This window comes from Lagopus muta, chromosome 5, assembly GCF_023343835.1.
Source record: "Lagopus muta isolate bLagMut1 chromosome 5, bLagMut1 primary, whole genome shotgun sequence".
NCBI lineage: Eukaryota > Metazoa > Chordata > Aves > Galliformes > Phasianidae > Lagopus > Lagopus muta.
The window spans coordinates 39,761,220-39,778,362 of record NC_064437.1 but is presented as its reverse complement, the minus strand read 5'-3'; positions in this window follow the sequence as shown (position 1 = coordinate 39,778,362).

Sequence of the window (17,143 nt, the reverse complement as noted above, 5' to 3'; positions counted from 1 at the left end):
ATGTTATTTGGGTTGAATGAATTTGGGCTCTATCTGGAAATGCTTCTTTCTAATACAGGCCAAGCCTGCCCTCTAGAGCATTGCTGTCCCTTGTTGAGAGAAACCCATCTGCATTAACCAACTTACATGCAGTACTTAGCCAACTTGTGGGATTGCTTTAGTTCTCTCACAGATTAATTGGAAACAACAGATTCTTCAGTTAGAAGTGTTTGTACCTCTCAGCTAGATAAAAGTTTGAGGGTTCAATGTTAAATCACAACAAATTCCTAACTGCATCAGGAAGGACAGAGGCCATACACAGCACAGGAACCAGAATGTGATGCTTTTGTATCACCAGAGACTCCTCTGCAGAAGAACAAAAAGAACTACGTCAGAAGAACCAAAGACCACGTCAAGCTGCCATCCTCTCTCCAGCAACCAGATGTATCAAAAGATGCAAAATCCCACAAAAACAAAAATTTTACACATTCCCAGCTGGCAGAATCTCAGTGTCAGTGCTTGCTGCAATGCACACGTGCATTACAGTTCTGGTTACTGCACTGACAATGAGGCAGCAGTTATTCCTACTTGAAGTTGCTAGCTGCATTGAAAAAGCATTTGCCCTGCTATTTCACAGTAAGCATGCAGCGTGACCCGTGCACCAAACAAATCTGACACAGCATGCAAGAATGGAGAGGCAGAAATAGAGGAATAAAGGGATCCTTTGCTACGTCCTTCCACCACTGCATCCGCATTTGTCAGAGTAAGAAATACAGCCATGTCCGTGCTAGCAGGGCATAACAGCAAAAAAGCAACTCCTTCAGTCCTTACATATACAGTGATGCACGTTGTGCCAGCACACACAAGCCACAGTCTGACCAGAGAGCACATCAGAAAATAGCTGCACACAGAACAAAGTCCTTGTCTAAGATCTCTTTTTCCTGTGTCCTGGTTTTGACTAGGGTAGAGTTAATCCTCCTAGCATCTGCTATGGTTCTATGTTCTATACTTGGGAAAAAAACAGTGTTGATAACTCATGGATGTATTAGCAGTTGCTGAGCAGTTTCAGCTTTTCATTCTGCTCAGCCACTAAGGATCTGGAGGTGCTCAAGGAGCTGGAAGGAGACACAGCCAGAAGAGCTGACCCAGACTGGCCAAAGGGGAAAACAATACTGTATGACATCTCACAGAACAATTAAACTGGAAGAAGTTGGCTGGGAAGACAGACCACTGCTTGGGGACTGGCTCAGCACTGGTCAGTGGTTGGTGAAAACTGCACTGTGCATCATTTGCTTTGTTTATCCTTTTTGTTATTAATGTGATAGTTGTTGCTATTGTTTTTTTTCCCCTGTTTCTTCTTTCTTATTAAATTGTCCCATCAAACCATTTTTCGGTTCTTTATCTCTCACTTGGTCAGTTTGCAGAGTAGGGAAGTAAGCTTTAGACTGATGCAAGAGGGAGCAATGGTTTGGGGTTTCCTTATGCATAGCCAGTTTGTAGTGATCTAGCTGAATGTGGAAGGAGCAAGTATTGCAAGCATTTGGCAGTAGGGACCAGGAAGGTAGAGGAGAGGTATTTGTGGTAACTGACAGTGCAGGTTCAGGGCTGAGCAGACAGATGGAAAACCTACGTCAATGAGAAGCAGCAGAAAATGAGAGCATCTTGGTGGCATATTTAATTTCTGTTTGTTTGTTCTTTTAGGCAACAACCTGAGCAGCTGCATTTCATGCAGAAATATCTCTAAGGATCCTCTCATATGTAGAAATGACTGAAATCACAAATGAAATACATCTGTTTCCCTGATGCACTGCAGTAGTCTTTTTACTAGGCACAGTACACAATGCAACAAACTCAGAGAAGAAATAAACAACGTAGAGGAAAAAAACTCAATTTTGTTCTTTCCAGCCTGCACAGGAAGATTAGCTAATTACTGTTATTTTAAAAGTATAATTTAACCAACTTGGGGTGGATGGAGTTCTTATCTGACCGGAAGGGCACAGCAGTGGAGTGTGGAATGGGAAAGCAATGCTTGTAGACAAAGCTGTTAAGCAAAGCCCAATTTTTCCCTGTCTGCTTTTCTTAACAGGTGAATATAGTCTTGTTACTCACCTCAGAATTCATCAGCACTTTCTGCTAAAACTCTTCTAACAACCAAAGGAATTAAAAACCTTACTCTTGCATTCCATTGACTGGACCAGTACCGCTGACAGATCATCCCTTTCCTGTCACTGTTAGAACCACAGCAGCTGAAACACATCACCAAGAGCCAGCAGGTTCTGCTCAGATGCATCTTGCACAGCTCATTTGAAAAAAACACTGACAGAGCACAGAGCCAGGCAACAAGGACACAGACTGCCAATCTTTTTACCACACTTCTACAGACAGTAATATTAGCTACTCTAGCTTTATTCCTTGTAACAGGTTATTTTTTCTCTCTGTTTTCAGATCTGGAACATTTCAAATGCGTTAATATGCTTCAGTCCCCAGTCTCATCAGAAAACATTCGTGTTGCTTGGATAGAATATAAATCATGGTAATGCACTGACTAAGCTTCTACCTATACGTAGTAATGTGAGATGCATAAAGTACCAACAATCTGAAATGCATGTTTGAGCATGAGTAAAAGGGAACAACAGATACAAAGTATTTCTCTTTGTTAAAGTGCTTTTGCATTTCCTACAAGTTTAGCTGATATCACTTGATGACACTTCCCTTGCTGCTGAAAAGGCCATTGCATAAGCAACAGTGGTGCTATGCTATGAAGATCTGAACTATAAGGCAGCGACATGGATACAGAAACACGCTCCTGGCGCCTCCCACCCTACTTTGATTTGAAAATGGGACACTTAATGGCAGGGGCAGTCAGCTCAGCAGAAGCAAATTCATGTTCAGTTTCATGGTATGGCTGAGCAAGGTCCTTCCTAAGGGTCCAAGGACCACCCAGTTCTTCCTCATATTTGGAGGGGTTTTTCTTTCATGACAAACTTGAATATCTATGAAGGCTTCCACACTTAGCTAATAATACTACAGCATTTCCAAGAACAATTGCAATGTCAAATAGTAAGACAGAGTGATTTAAAACTCAAGGACATTCTTACTAGATAAATTGAGATGAACTATTGCTTCTACTGTAGTTGCTGAATATTTTTAATGCCATTGCACTATTGAAGTGCTAAATAATTATTAGACCAAGATGAAACTGATAAGCAAAACACCGTGGTTGAGCTTTTCTTCAATGTTTAAAGTGAAAAGACATTTGCACTAAAGAGAAATTTCAAAAATCAGCTTCTGAAGCTATATTTCTCATACAGCTTTTTTCTATTCAAAATTCTCATGGAAATACTCCATGAGCTGCTTTTCATTATTCTAATTTATAGCTAGAAAACAGCTTCATAGAGCAGCTGATAAAACCTCACACACCAGTTAAGACACCGTGTCCAGCAGGACAGGCGGTGGCAGATTTGGATCTAAAACTCCTTATGCTATGCCTAACTTGTCTTATTCTGGGAAAATTAGCTGTTTTACTCTGGAACCCTTAAAGGCAAAGTAGATACAATCATATTCCATACACTATACTTGCAGCTGCTGCCAAAAAATCAGTAATGGTATTAATAACTTTGTGATAAACAAACACAAAGTCACTCCCCTAAGGAAAATGAACCAAAATTTTTCCTTTTCTGATCAGCACAGTAATAGAGGGCCAAGCGATCAATGGGAAGTCTCAAATTTGATATGCACCAACTGAAAGTTAAGAGTTTCTTTAAGTAATAAATATGCTAACTTAAAATTTTGAAAAATATTTTCAGTGAAACGTTCCTTATAGAGTTTGAATTTCAAAAGTTCCAGATTTTGGCAGGAGTATTTCCTCAAACTCAATCTATTGTGTGAAATGGTAATAGCAAAATTAGGACTTCAGAGTCTGGAAATGGACAACTATGCTGTTCAGACAATGACTCTTATATGCAAATCTGGAGGAAAAAACTCAATATCCTTCCCTGCTGACATTGAGCTTAAACTCGGTCATTAAATTCACTTTATTAAACTGATTTTTCACTTTAATTATACATGCATAAGGTGATTTGTAGTGGAGGAATCGTGAGCTCCATAACTCTTAAAGGCACAGGTCTGTAGAAAACCAGTAGCAGTGGAGGCTGACTAGAAGAGTATCTTTCAAAAATCAGTGTCATTCTGCATTTACAGTCAACCACAATATTTCTCCCACTGTTGCTTAAGTTGCAGTTTGCATCCTATCAAAAATCCATACTTTTCTGTTTTTAATTTGAGCAAAAATTCTCTCTGTGACACAGTGCATAGACCTGCCCACTTAAATTCTGTTTCACACCTTTCCAGTAAATTCAGGCCTAAGCAAAAAGAAAAAAAAAAAAAAAAAAAGCCTTTGTTAGTAGCTGGTGAATATTTGACAGCATTAAAATAGATTTAACTATTTATCTGAAGGATAAATCCTGAAAATGAAGACACGAGAAATGAAGGACACTTCATAATAAACATTTTGCTCAAAAGCCATATTTGAGAATGCAACATGACACAAATCACACCACCTGTTGTTCTTCAGCATCTTAGGAAGCCTTAAATTTCATGGTGCAAACACATCCAAGACTTTCCTGTCACTAAATATAAGGAGGCAGAAGGGAAATTAGCAAATCGGTCAGCAGCTCTGCCAGCTCAGAACTCATCCCCACAGGACTGTCTCCTACTAACTAGAGCCCTAGAGCAGCTGGTAAGAGGAGAGAAGATAGCACAGAGGAAAGGACACAGGCACCACTGGCATATAAATCCTCATGCCTTTACCTCTGTTGCACTTGTGGCAAGTAGAAAGAAATGCTAATAATTACCAGTGCACGTAGCAACACTACCACTACCCAAATCTACCCTGTACTAGCAAAACCAAGTCAGCTAGTGCACCTGCAGCCTGGTTGTGAATAATCCTAAACAGCTCAAAGAATCCAGACCCAGGTTTCACTGCTGAAAGGCAGATCTGAGGTTGGAGGCACTGGCCACATGGCTCAGGCTGTACCCAAGTCAGTGGTACCTACCCAAGGCAAGGTACTCATCACAAATTGTTATTACCACAGACCAGTACCTTTTCAAACAGCAAAACTGATTCAGGTTTCGACAGCAAAAACACAGCTCATGTATTCTGTGGCTGTAAGAGATAGCAGAAGTGGCATTTCACCCTTTCTGCTGCGATAAAAGTAGCATAATAGAAATTCATTCTGAACAGAATCTTTCCTGCAGAAATACAAAGATATGTTAATTATACAGTTGTATTGGATTTGGATTCTATCTATCCTAAATTATATTTTAAGTCTAGTTCACGTTCTGCTCACATAAAAAGAGAAGACAGTCTTTTGAAGGTACTATAATTGCATCAGGTCAAACTGATAGAAGAAGAAAATAAAGCTATTATGTCTTGAGGCTGGAGCCTGGGTAGATGCTTAGCAAGTGCAGACCAAAACAGATCCATTGCCTGCTATATTTACAAAACAATTGCAGAGATTATTTTGCTGAATTTGACTGAAGCTGATTCAGAGTAATATAGTTAGGACATTGTATGCTATGCTGGTGCCATTATCTAGTGGATAAAACTGTAATTTTTAAATTTAATTTTCCTCATTTAAACCTTTAAGATCGGAAGCACAGAGTAAACAATAATTTATCATCATATGTATCATATATGACATTTCTGAACTACTATGCTAACAAACTAACAGTTCATATCTTCTAGAAAAAGAACATTCAGGAAGTGTGCTGTAGCATAGTGAAAAATAAAGAGAGTTAGGAGTATCACTGAAATATGTTAGAGCTTCCTTTTGGTACAAATTTTTGAACCTAGAAATCTTTCAAATTTTAAAGACTTTGGTCTGATTCTTCTCTGCCTGAAAAAAAAAAAAAAACTTTACATGATAGGAATAAGGTAACAGAGTTACTATTCTCACATGAACCCATCTGGATACTGGAGTAAACCCTACCAGATTCTCTGATCCTATCACAGAGTTCTGAAGTGGAAACTGGGGCAATTTGTTTCCCTTCATACTGCAAGTGCAAGTGTTCATTCTTACTGCTTGAGTCCATGCATCTCAGCCCAGAAGTGACGCTTCATAGGCTCTCAGAAATCTACTTTAAAAGCAGTTCACTAAGATGGTACTCTTGCAGCAAAACCTTCAGTGATTTTAATGGCTTAAGGTTTTGTTTAAGTATGCTTCCATGATGAAAGAAAAGATCCTTTTGTTCTTCTTCCTCTCACCTGTTTCTCAGAACAGGTTTGGTCAGTCCACAGGGATCCAAAACACACAGCATCTAGACAGATTCTTTTTAAGCAAAGAAAAAAAAAGAGCAAACCAAAAGTAAACTGTCACGTTCAATACCAGAGGTTGCTTGAAGCTGAAAAAATTCTCTTCAGACAGTCCAACTAAAGCCAGAAGACACAAACTTCATCACACAAGTAGCATTTAATAAAAGAGAGAGAGAATAGGGTTGACTAAGGAACACTCCTACCCAAATCGCTACTCATCAGGCACCCCATCCGTGAAGTTACTGATCCAGCAAGCCAAGGACAGTGGCATAAGACCACCCTCACATGAAATTGATTCTGCAGGCCATACTTAGTGCATGGAGAACAGCTCCCAGTAGATTTGCTCATAAAGACAGACTTCAGATCTAAAAATACCCACAAAAGGCATAAACAAATTTAAAAGAGCACACAACTGATAGGGAGTTTTTGCATTTGATTTTAAAATGTGCATTGTTAAAACTGTAAGTGACGTTTTGTCAAGAAGCCAGGTTTTCAATTCCTTTTATTTCATTTTTGTGACAAAACCCAGCAGCGCGTCTTTTAAAGTTCTCACTTATTTATTAATTCCATGAATAAAAGATATTTCTGGTGACTAATTCACCCTGACTTTTTGGCCACCAATTTTGCCCTTTTTATTCCTTTAGGGAATGGATTTCCTTCCAAATTCAAATGGCAGGACTGAGGAACACTTTCATAATTGCATGGTACACAGGTGGTACCAAACTTCACTGAAGAGCTGAATTAGCTGCCTCAAGAAAAATGCTTTAAGGAATTTAAATCATCCAAAATAAAGGGAAGAAAAAAACTTTGTCAGAATTTGCCAGCCGTTTCCTTAGATAATACAAATAGGCACAAAGTAATACAAATTTTTATACAAGTTAACAATGAAGATGAGAAAAATCACCAGTCAAAACAAACAAGGAGCAAGCTCCATAACATTACTTGTGTTTTAAGAGAGAAAAAGAAAATAATCCTTTCCACTTGCCTTTGATTTTCATCCCAAGAGCACCTTTTTTTTTTTTTTTTTTTTTTTTTTGCAGATACCTTTTCATCAGGAACTTAGATGCCTACTCCTAGCAAACATCATCAAAAAGTTCCTCTCTTAGCTTGAAATAATAAAAATCCATTTAGTATCACCTTATGACAGGAGCAGCCATCTCTCTATAGTACTCCAAGCTACTTTAATTACATCAAACTTTGTTTTTCATTTTAACAACATGACTAAGCCAAATAACCTTGGGTAAAATGAAGAAATCATAACCCAGTGAAGTTAATGACAAGCTACACATTCATTTCGAAAGGACCCAAGATTTCACCTCAAGTTTATTATTCTAAAGTAGATAATCAACTTTTTACCTACAATTACCCGTGGAAAATCCAAAACACTTTAAGTCAAGAGAAGACAGCGTCCTTCAGATCAACACACAACACTACAACAGTCATAGAACAGCCTGATCACGGGAAACTAATTTTAAAATCCAAGTTTCATCAGTATTAAATAAGCTCTAGAATGAGTTATTGCCTTTTCTTTAAAGCCACAGGAATTGGTGCCGGAAAATTCAAGCATAAAACAGTTTTCTCTCCAATAAAATAGAAATAAGGGAGGCATTAATCATCTTCAGTCTCAACTAAAAGTCTGAGAACTCCCAGAATATCTTTTAAAAACACATGCCATTCACACTAGGTTTGAGTAAAAGAATAGACCCATTGCATTTGAACCCAAGAGCTACTAGCACACCCCTATAAACTCAATGTCCAGAGGGATTTCTTTAAGCAAAAATGCATGCAGCTGACTTCATGCAGCATTTCAGCTCAAGTTTTTCCTTTTCTTTCTTCAAAGGCTATGGTTAGCACTCCAACCTCGGCACATATGGGTAGGGGAGGGAAAAGAGAGAACAAAAAGACTGAGTTGTAGGATCAACTTTCCATAGAACTATTGTGTTCATTTTCTGCATTAATATTTTACATTTGAACTGTGAGAACAAGCTAAAAACAGAGACTATGAAGTCACTCTTGCCCTGAAGCAAAAGGCACAGCCTTTAAAGAAACCGATGTCTAGAAAGAAGAAAACAGTTTTAACATGACTGTTGGACTGTGTTAATGGATGGGAAGATTGAAATGGAACCACATCTTTTCATCACATGCTTTTCTATGAGACACGCAAATGAGCTTACGGCCTGTCTCCATATGGCAAAAAATGAGAAATTTGTGTTTTATTTCTTTCGTATTACTGATTCAGATGAGAGCACTGAAGCATTTTTAAACAAGAGCCTGTGCAGCAACAGTATTATAGAGATGATGCGCTTACATACTGCATAAACCAATGCAAAAATCATTTTAGACTTCTCAGCCCTGCCATTTTCCATTTACACTTTGCAGTATGGAGTAATGAATGAGTATGTTAACAGCAACAGGAGCTACACAAGTTGCTCTACATAATTTCTGCTGCTGCACAGGGATGCATGGGTATCTCATCTGGAAAGATAATTAATGATTTAGAAAACATTAATTCCAAATCAAGCTTCAATTCAGGACACACAGATCAAATAGTTTTTCTTCTTGAAGGCACCCACACACAGTGTCCCCAGAACAACACACATGGGAAAAGAAATGAAGAAATAGGGCCAAGAAGGTTACATGATTTCAGGCCACATTTGTGCCTTCTCATCTCTTCCCATCTTAAAGCCATAAGCCTGTGACCCCCATGTATGCATAAAGAAGAAACAGATGTGGTGAAATTCAAGTTTTGATAATCAGCATTAGCTGCAGGCTCAATTTTCTTCAACATAGTGATACCTGTGAACCCGTGAGTAGTTCTCTTGCAGGGACATCTGGTCACTTTTCACTTAGGAGAAATCAGGCACTGTACAACAATGCACTTCTATTTTTGCAGCACTGGGGGTCTGAGAGATGTGGCATCCCATTTGCCATGTCCTGGTTCCTTTTGCTGCTAGTGAGAAGGCCAAAATAAAGAGAATGTGTGATAAATATTAATTGACAGAACAACTAGCAGGTTTTCATGGAGATTACGTTAGGAAATTGGAAAAGCAGAGCATGAGAGAATATATTATTAATAATTGCATTATTAATCTCAGTATATGAACAACATAGAACTGAAATTGATTAACAAATCTCTAGATACCACTACCATCACGTAAATAAAATAAAGATTTGTAAATACAATTGTTTCAGTTAGTTACAGTGAAGACAACTTTACCTTGAGACTTTCATTTTAATTTACCTACTGTTTAGTACAAAGATGGAAAGACTATTATTAAATTATGCACCATAAACACTCTCAGATGATCTGACAGCATACTTGAAAGAATCAGAATTGAAAACTAAGCTTAGTTTTCTATTACGCAGCCCCGATATTTTCAGAGAACCAAATGTCACAGACTAAAATCAGAGACCCTAGTTATTAAGGATAATTCACTGGGCTCAGTCATAAAGCTGCTCCCTGTAGCAAGGATTGAACTCGTGCTCCACCAAAGTCAAAGGCACATTGGTTCTTTTTCCTTCATGCTCCTAAAATACAGTCCAGAATGAGATCAAAGTATGAAGCACCCCTGCAATTGGCCTTGCATCAGGAGTTACTTTTTCTAGATATTTATAGAGTTACAAAACGATGAAAGATAAAGGCCTCCAACCTAGCATCATTTCAGAAATCCTCCAACAATCTCTATGTCATGAGTAATTACAAATTATCTGATATTTGCAGTCTGCATTCATCCACTCTCATCCTACACTACTAACTCCACTTACGTATGGTAATTTCCCAATGTAAATGACAGCTGATATGGCATATTTTAAACAGGGAATAAGCATGAAAAAAACAAGTGATTGCTAAAGGAAGTTATGGAACTCTTTTCAGACAGAAGCTGCACACCTACACAATTTTGAAAAGTCTCACTTAGCATCCAACTGGAGGGTTAAACCCTTGAATTTCTAAAACAGAACCACAAAGCCAGATATTACACAATTCCTGTAATGCACTTACCAGAAATTTTAGTTGCAGTAGAAGAAACAAGAATCTGAAAATATATTACTAATTTTAAAATTTCACTCAACTATGAGGCCAGGGCCAAGCTGCAAAAATAACATATGCAAAACACTGGTATAGTTCTCATTTCAGCAATTGAATTCTGGGCAAAATTAACTGAAGACAGAGTACAGTGGTGACTTAAAAATATCACCATGCTGTACATAACTCACGCCTCTTCCTCAGATTTTATTTTGCTGCTACTGGAAAAATAAGTACACCGCAACTATTTAAGGAAAGATTAGCACGTAGTTTTAATTGCTTATCTTACCTTTAAGCCAAATATTGGAAGACCAGAATCCTTGTTGGACTTTTGACTTCAACAAGTAACAAATAAACAAAACAAACAAAATAACCCTGACAGAGACCAATATCCCAAAAGAGTATCAACTTCAGATAAGAACTCAGTGTTCAACATACACTCTTTATGTTTCTCAGTCCCCTCTCTCATATGTTGTTTTTTAATTAGAAAAGATTTTTAATCATGCAAATGATCTTACATTTTCAGCCTGGATTGGGCTTTTTGATCACCCTGACTGGGTTTTTTGTTTGCTTTTTTTTCAAGCAACTGAAGATCATATTTCAGAAACACTGCACTTCCCTGAGCATGGACTAAATTGATGTAAGGAGAAAGGGGTCAAAATGGCATTATTATGAAAAAATTGCATTGTAAACTGAACTCTTAAGAAGCCTTAAATCTTTTTTACATCTCTCTTACATGGTTCTGACAGTCTCAATCATCGTTAAAGCATTTCCATACTATTAGGCAACAGAACCAGACCATGATCGAGTTCTACCATCTTCCTAGTTAGACATCTTTCAGCAGGAATATGCAGCAATAACTTCAGCACACCTAGGGGTAGTACACTTGTAACTCCAACTTACAAATGTACTGATTTGTCTATGCAGTTCTCCAAATATATTTTCAAAAAAATATGTACCCTTCTTAACACACAATGTGTTCATCTCCATTAGGAACTGGGCCATATTAGAAAATCAAAGCACTTGCAAATCACAAGTGGATTAATAGACTTATGTGACATAAGCACCTCTAAGATCCACACAGTGAAAGAAACTAAATAAGACTATAAACGATAGAGAGTTTCTGGGGGCCAAGGCAGCTTAAAAAAGCTCTAGCACAAACCACAAGCAACGTAAATGCATTTCTCAGTGCTCAGCTTATGCATTGCAGTCAAGAATTTAAGCAGTGCAGGTTCTTGTATGAAATTTTGGCATTCATCTGAGCCACCTCCTCTTTAATAGGGGCTAACACTTCCTGAAAGATACATTGTTCCACCATAATAGTATGGTCAGGGTGACCTTACTTACCTTGCAACACTCAGAGAAGACTTTAAGACACATATGTACACATTTTTGTCCTAAAATACACCTTGGCAGCATTCTAGAGAGCAAACAGCACCAAATCTTTTAAGAAAGCAGAGATCAGCACCAACAAAGGTCTCAGTTTTCTTGAGTGCTTTCAAGGGAAAGCAAAATGGCACATTACCTTTTTTTGCACAAATTCTAGACAGTTTTCAATAGCATCAGTAGAAATTTCAACTCTCTAAGCAAGGAGTTTTAACATCTGGGACATGAGAATGATGCCAGGATTTTGCCCATGACTAATGACTTCATGCTGTAACACTTCCACATCTAGAGTTAAATAACTTTTAGAAAATTAATTGAAGAATTATCCAAGCAAAAAGATGTAAAAAGCTTCAGGGCTGCATCCTGCACTTCTAGATGTACATCAGTATTTGCTTCAATGTCTCATTTGGTCTCATAGTCTCTAGAGCTGTGACATACAGACAGAAAAAAAAAAGAAAAATAGAAAAAAAAGCATTTGAAAAGAGGGATAACTGAGAGAATGACAAATCTGGCCTGTGCAGTAAGAAGAAAAAAAAGCACAGAATTGATTGAATCTTTCAATAAAAGAGACCAAAGGACTCATTTCATCTACTGCATTCATGGTTCTGCCTCCTGATTATTAAGAAAGGTTTCTATTTAAGAGGCTATTCCCTTAAGATAGATTCAACATTCTTAGTTTGAGCTGATGAGAAATATTCTAACAAGGTTCGTGATCAAAGATCACTGAATTCACGCCTTGGTGAACTTTTATGTCAACAACTCTTCCAGCTCGCATTTAATTCATTGAGTAAAACATTTTGAAGTAAAAAATAAAAAAATAAAAAAATAAAAAAAATCAAAGCATATGTCCTTGAAAACAAGGCAAACAGAAGAAAATTATCAGCTAAAGAGGAGAGAAGCTCTAGTAAAGATCACTATTTACATGCTCCCACACTTGACAAGATGAAAAGGAAAACACTCAAGTTGGAAGAATAGCAGATGCTGATACAGACTTCAGAACCATAGCTTATCTGTAACTGTCCCATTGAATGAAAAGCTGGGAGTTGCTTGTCTCTGACCCCTGAATTACTAGCAACAGCTGACATTGATGCATGGCATTACCTAATTGTCCTGATGTATTCAGTCTTATCTCCTATTTAACATTTCCGCCGTCAAAAATTTGTTTGTGCGAAGCACAGTCAGAATTTGAGAGAGGAACCAAATCAGAATTTAAAAAAATAAAATAAATAAAATAATTAAAAAAGCAGCCTGAGGAATGAAGGTTCCCTTTCCTTCAGAGAACATTTCATTTTGACACAAGCATATCCTAACTGCTGAAGAACAAGCTTAGCAAACTTCACTGTAAATACAATCAAGTACGCAGGGAAGGAGTTTAATTTTGCTAATAAAGCAAAGAGTTACAATTGCAATCTCCTCCTGCATTCAAGAAGCCAGCGGCCATTTCATCTGCTGTTAAGCAAGGAAACAAGATTAGCAAATGCAGTACTTGCTTGAGGAGAACCTATCTTAAAACGTGTTACTGCTTAACGCTTGGTGACATCACTCTGCTCTCATGACAGCCCCCCAGCAGCACTGCATCCAGGCCTGGGACCTCAGTTGAACCAGTTAGGATGATCCCAGAGGAACTTACGGGAATGCTCAGAGGGCTGGAGAACCTCTTCTATGAAGACAGGCTGTGAGCTGGGCTGGTTAAGCATAGAGGGGAGATGGTTCTGGGGAGACATACTGCAAACTTCCTGCACCTAAAGGGGGCCTATTGAAAAAGCTAGAGTGACTTTTTATAAGGGCACGTAGTGACAGGACAAGGGAGAACAGCTATAAACTAAAACAGGATAGGTTTACATTAGATAATAGGAAGGAATTCTTTACCCAGGGGGTAGTGAGGCATTCATATAGGCTGCCCAGAGAAGCTGTGGGTACTCCATCCCTGGAGACACTCAAGGCCAGGCAGGATGTGTCCCTGGGCAGCCTGCTCTGGTGCTGCCTGCCCACACACAGGAGAGAGGCTGGAACTGGATGATCTTAAAGGTCTCTTCCAACCCAAACCATCCTTCGATTCTAATGACACTGTCAAAAGAACTGGGCACAGCAGCAGAAAAGTGTAATTCACCTGTCAGCAAAAGCCACAACTTTGTACAACTATGTAGGGTGTTATTTGAAGAGGTTCTAAGTAGAGCTCTGAGAAATTGCAGCAGAAATTAATCATTCTTCATCTTTGCACTCAGACTACATCTAAACATTACAAATTCTTCCTGTGTAGCATCTTTAAATAAAAACTTGCAACATCACATAGTCAAATGCCACACTCATTCAATATTCATCTGTGTATTAAAGATGTTCTCCTCCTTGTTTGATACATGTAAAGATTTTTTCCCCACCTGTCACTGCCTCACATTTTTCCTCCACTCCCACTTCTCTAGCACAAACGTGTGCTACTTATTTTCACTTTCAAGGCCTTCATAAAGCTGTCCTTCCCCTTGCCATCTGCTCTTGTACAAATATCTCATGTTGCAACTATTTCTTCAAGTGTGTTAGCAGCCTGAGGGCCACAGATGCACAGCAGATCCAAGAAGCAAACACCTTGCTCCAACAGAGAAAAGCCTGGCTGCTTCTCCAGCCACAAGTGCTGACTACATCAGCACTTTTTAATGCCCCTGAAGGTCACAGAGTGGGCACATCTGGCACAGCAAGGGAGAAGAAATCACCTCCATCTTTGCAGTTTTTTATTGAGGCCACTTATGCCCAAGGCAGGGATTCCGCTGTGCAGGACCTCTGGTAAAATCCCTTTCAACTTGCCTGTAACATTCCCTCTATTTCCACCCCCACCCCCCCCCCCACCCCCCCCCCCCAATACACACATAAATCTGATTAATATTCCTCCATAAATAAAGCACTGATTGCCATGGCATTCTCTCCAAGAGCTGACCTTGTTTCTTTGAGTTTCTAGAAATGACTTATACAACAAATTCAGATTTTAATCTTCCCTGTAGCATAAAGGTCACTTATAAATATGAAACTGTTAATTAACAACTCAAGTGACGAAATACAGCAATGCTGTATTTCAATTCTGAGGAAAAAGATGTCAAGAGAGATGGAAGGGCAACTCCTAAACACAAATATTAGGTTTTAAAATAACATTCAGAAGTCACATTTCATTTCTGCAAAGAGTCACAGATAATAGTGAGCTTGAAGTATTGTTCCAGGCAACAAAGCAGAGCAGCACCCTGTAGCAATCTGCAATAATCAGTTAATGCAAATCCCAGTTCATGACAGCAGACACAAGCACCCAGCACAGTGACCCTGGGCATCCTCTTCTCCCTTCCCAGGCTGTATCCCACCTGCTGTGAGCAGGCCACCAGCAGCAGCCACTCCTGAGCCACACGAACCAAACGCTCTCAAATGGCAGGTTTTGTTTTCAGCAACCACCTTTTTTCTTTTCAAGTTGTTCAGTTTTTGGGTAGGGAAGCTGTAGTCAAATGTTGACTAGGGAGCCTTTAAGCAGATTACTGAAATACCTGGATGACTCAAAGATGTCAATTTGTGTAGAAATGTAGAAGATGACTGGTGGATTTCCTTCTAATATAATCACTTGTAAGAATAAAACAAATTTTAAAAACCACTACCATGGCTAAATTAGAGTTTCTGTTAGTATTTGCTGTCACAACACAAAGAAGAAAATGATCTAAATGGATTTTTTCCTCAACTCTGGCAGGCAGGCAGTACTAGACAGGATGCTAGCCTTGACCTAATTAAATCCAGAAGTTTTACTGTCATCACTGATTTAATAGCAACAGGACCTCAAACCTGCACAAAAAGATAAATAAATGAATACAAAAGCCTTAATTTTCAAATTTGCACAATTACCCGAAGTAACATCCTAATTTTCTAACTTGTACAAAAAAAAGAAAATCTCCTATAACATTGATCTACAGAACTTTCAAACATTTGCTTAAAGTTAATGAGGCTTCTGAAAAGATCTATTGCATTACTCATTCAGAAAAGTAGTTCAAATATTTTCAAATCTCTTCTTCCCTCAAGAAAGTTTAGAAAGCTCATCAAGAGTGAAAACTAAAGAAGTGATTTCCAAACAGTCCTTCTACCTACTACAGTCCATGCAGTCTGACCCCAGTCTAGAATTTGACGGCATCCCTGTGGCAGTTTTGTACAAGCTGTTAATTACAAGGAAGTATGAGAGCTATTATAACTAGTCAAATTTCTGTTTCAATATAAAAAGCATAGGGGGCACAAGTGAAGCACAATTGCCTCACTTGGTGCAGGCATGCTGGTCATGCTTTGGTATTTCTATAGTTTAGCATGTGTTTCTATAACTTTTACAGGCGTTGAAAGAACAGCCCAGATTTCCAGTAGCCTAGACCCACACACCAGTCATTCTAATCACAGCCGCCCGATTTAAAGAGGTTTTGTTTCAAAAATACTGTTATATAACATTCATTTCACTTACTCCAAGAAAAAAAACAAGGATTAGCCACCGCTATTTTTTTTTTAAACACTGAAAAGCAGAACTACATAATAACTTACATCAAGTTCCCAGTGTGGAAGTTCCTGCAGTAAAACTTAATGGTTAGAAAAGAGCTCAGAAAAGAGTTAGAAAAGAGCAAGATTCAATGAGAGGCAATGATTCTGTTTGCAGTAGCTGGATAAATTCATCTCTGTATTTCATAGCAACATAACAAATGAGGAACAAAGCACATTTGCCTCTGCATTTCCCAATGTAGTGAATGTCTGAGTAAGCAATAGTATATTACAAATCTCTCACCACCACGTATCAGGATGGATACCACAGCAGTCAAGACATTATCTCAACTGTATTTAAATTACAGATTTCACAGATAACCCATTCATTCTCAACGATGAGCTGCAGACAGTCCAATTTTCTGACAGCCAAATACCATTTTCTTCTCTCGCTTCACTGTGCAACAACTACAAAACACAGTTCAGAGACACTTGTATTGCTCTCCCGCTAAGCTGAGAAGAGTCTAGAAGGGAACAAGTTATGGTGCTTGACAAAAGGAGCAGGAATCTCTGATTTGACTCCACAAAGAGCTGAGAGATGACAGTTACGGTGAAGGGAAGATAAGTATTTCTGTGGCATAAGATTTTCTGGAGCTGTTCCTGCAGAAAGCTTCAGTGAAAGAAAAATGCAAAGTTGCTTTGGACCTAGCAGTTGTCTCTGAGAGTGATACAGCAGTCTAATTAACCATATTTAAAATAGAGCCAGTCTAGGGATTTGAAAATCAGATCTCTCGGAATCAGAAGGAGGACTGTGTTCACTGAAAAACCTTCAAGTTTTTCACCTAGTAACACACAGCTACACCAGTTCTTCTCAGGCCTCTCTTCCACAGCTTGCTTATAAAGCACAAAAGCAGATTTTATCTCACTTTATAGGAGAGTCACTGCAGTCTTGGCAGCGCTCACAGCAA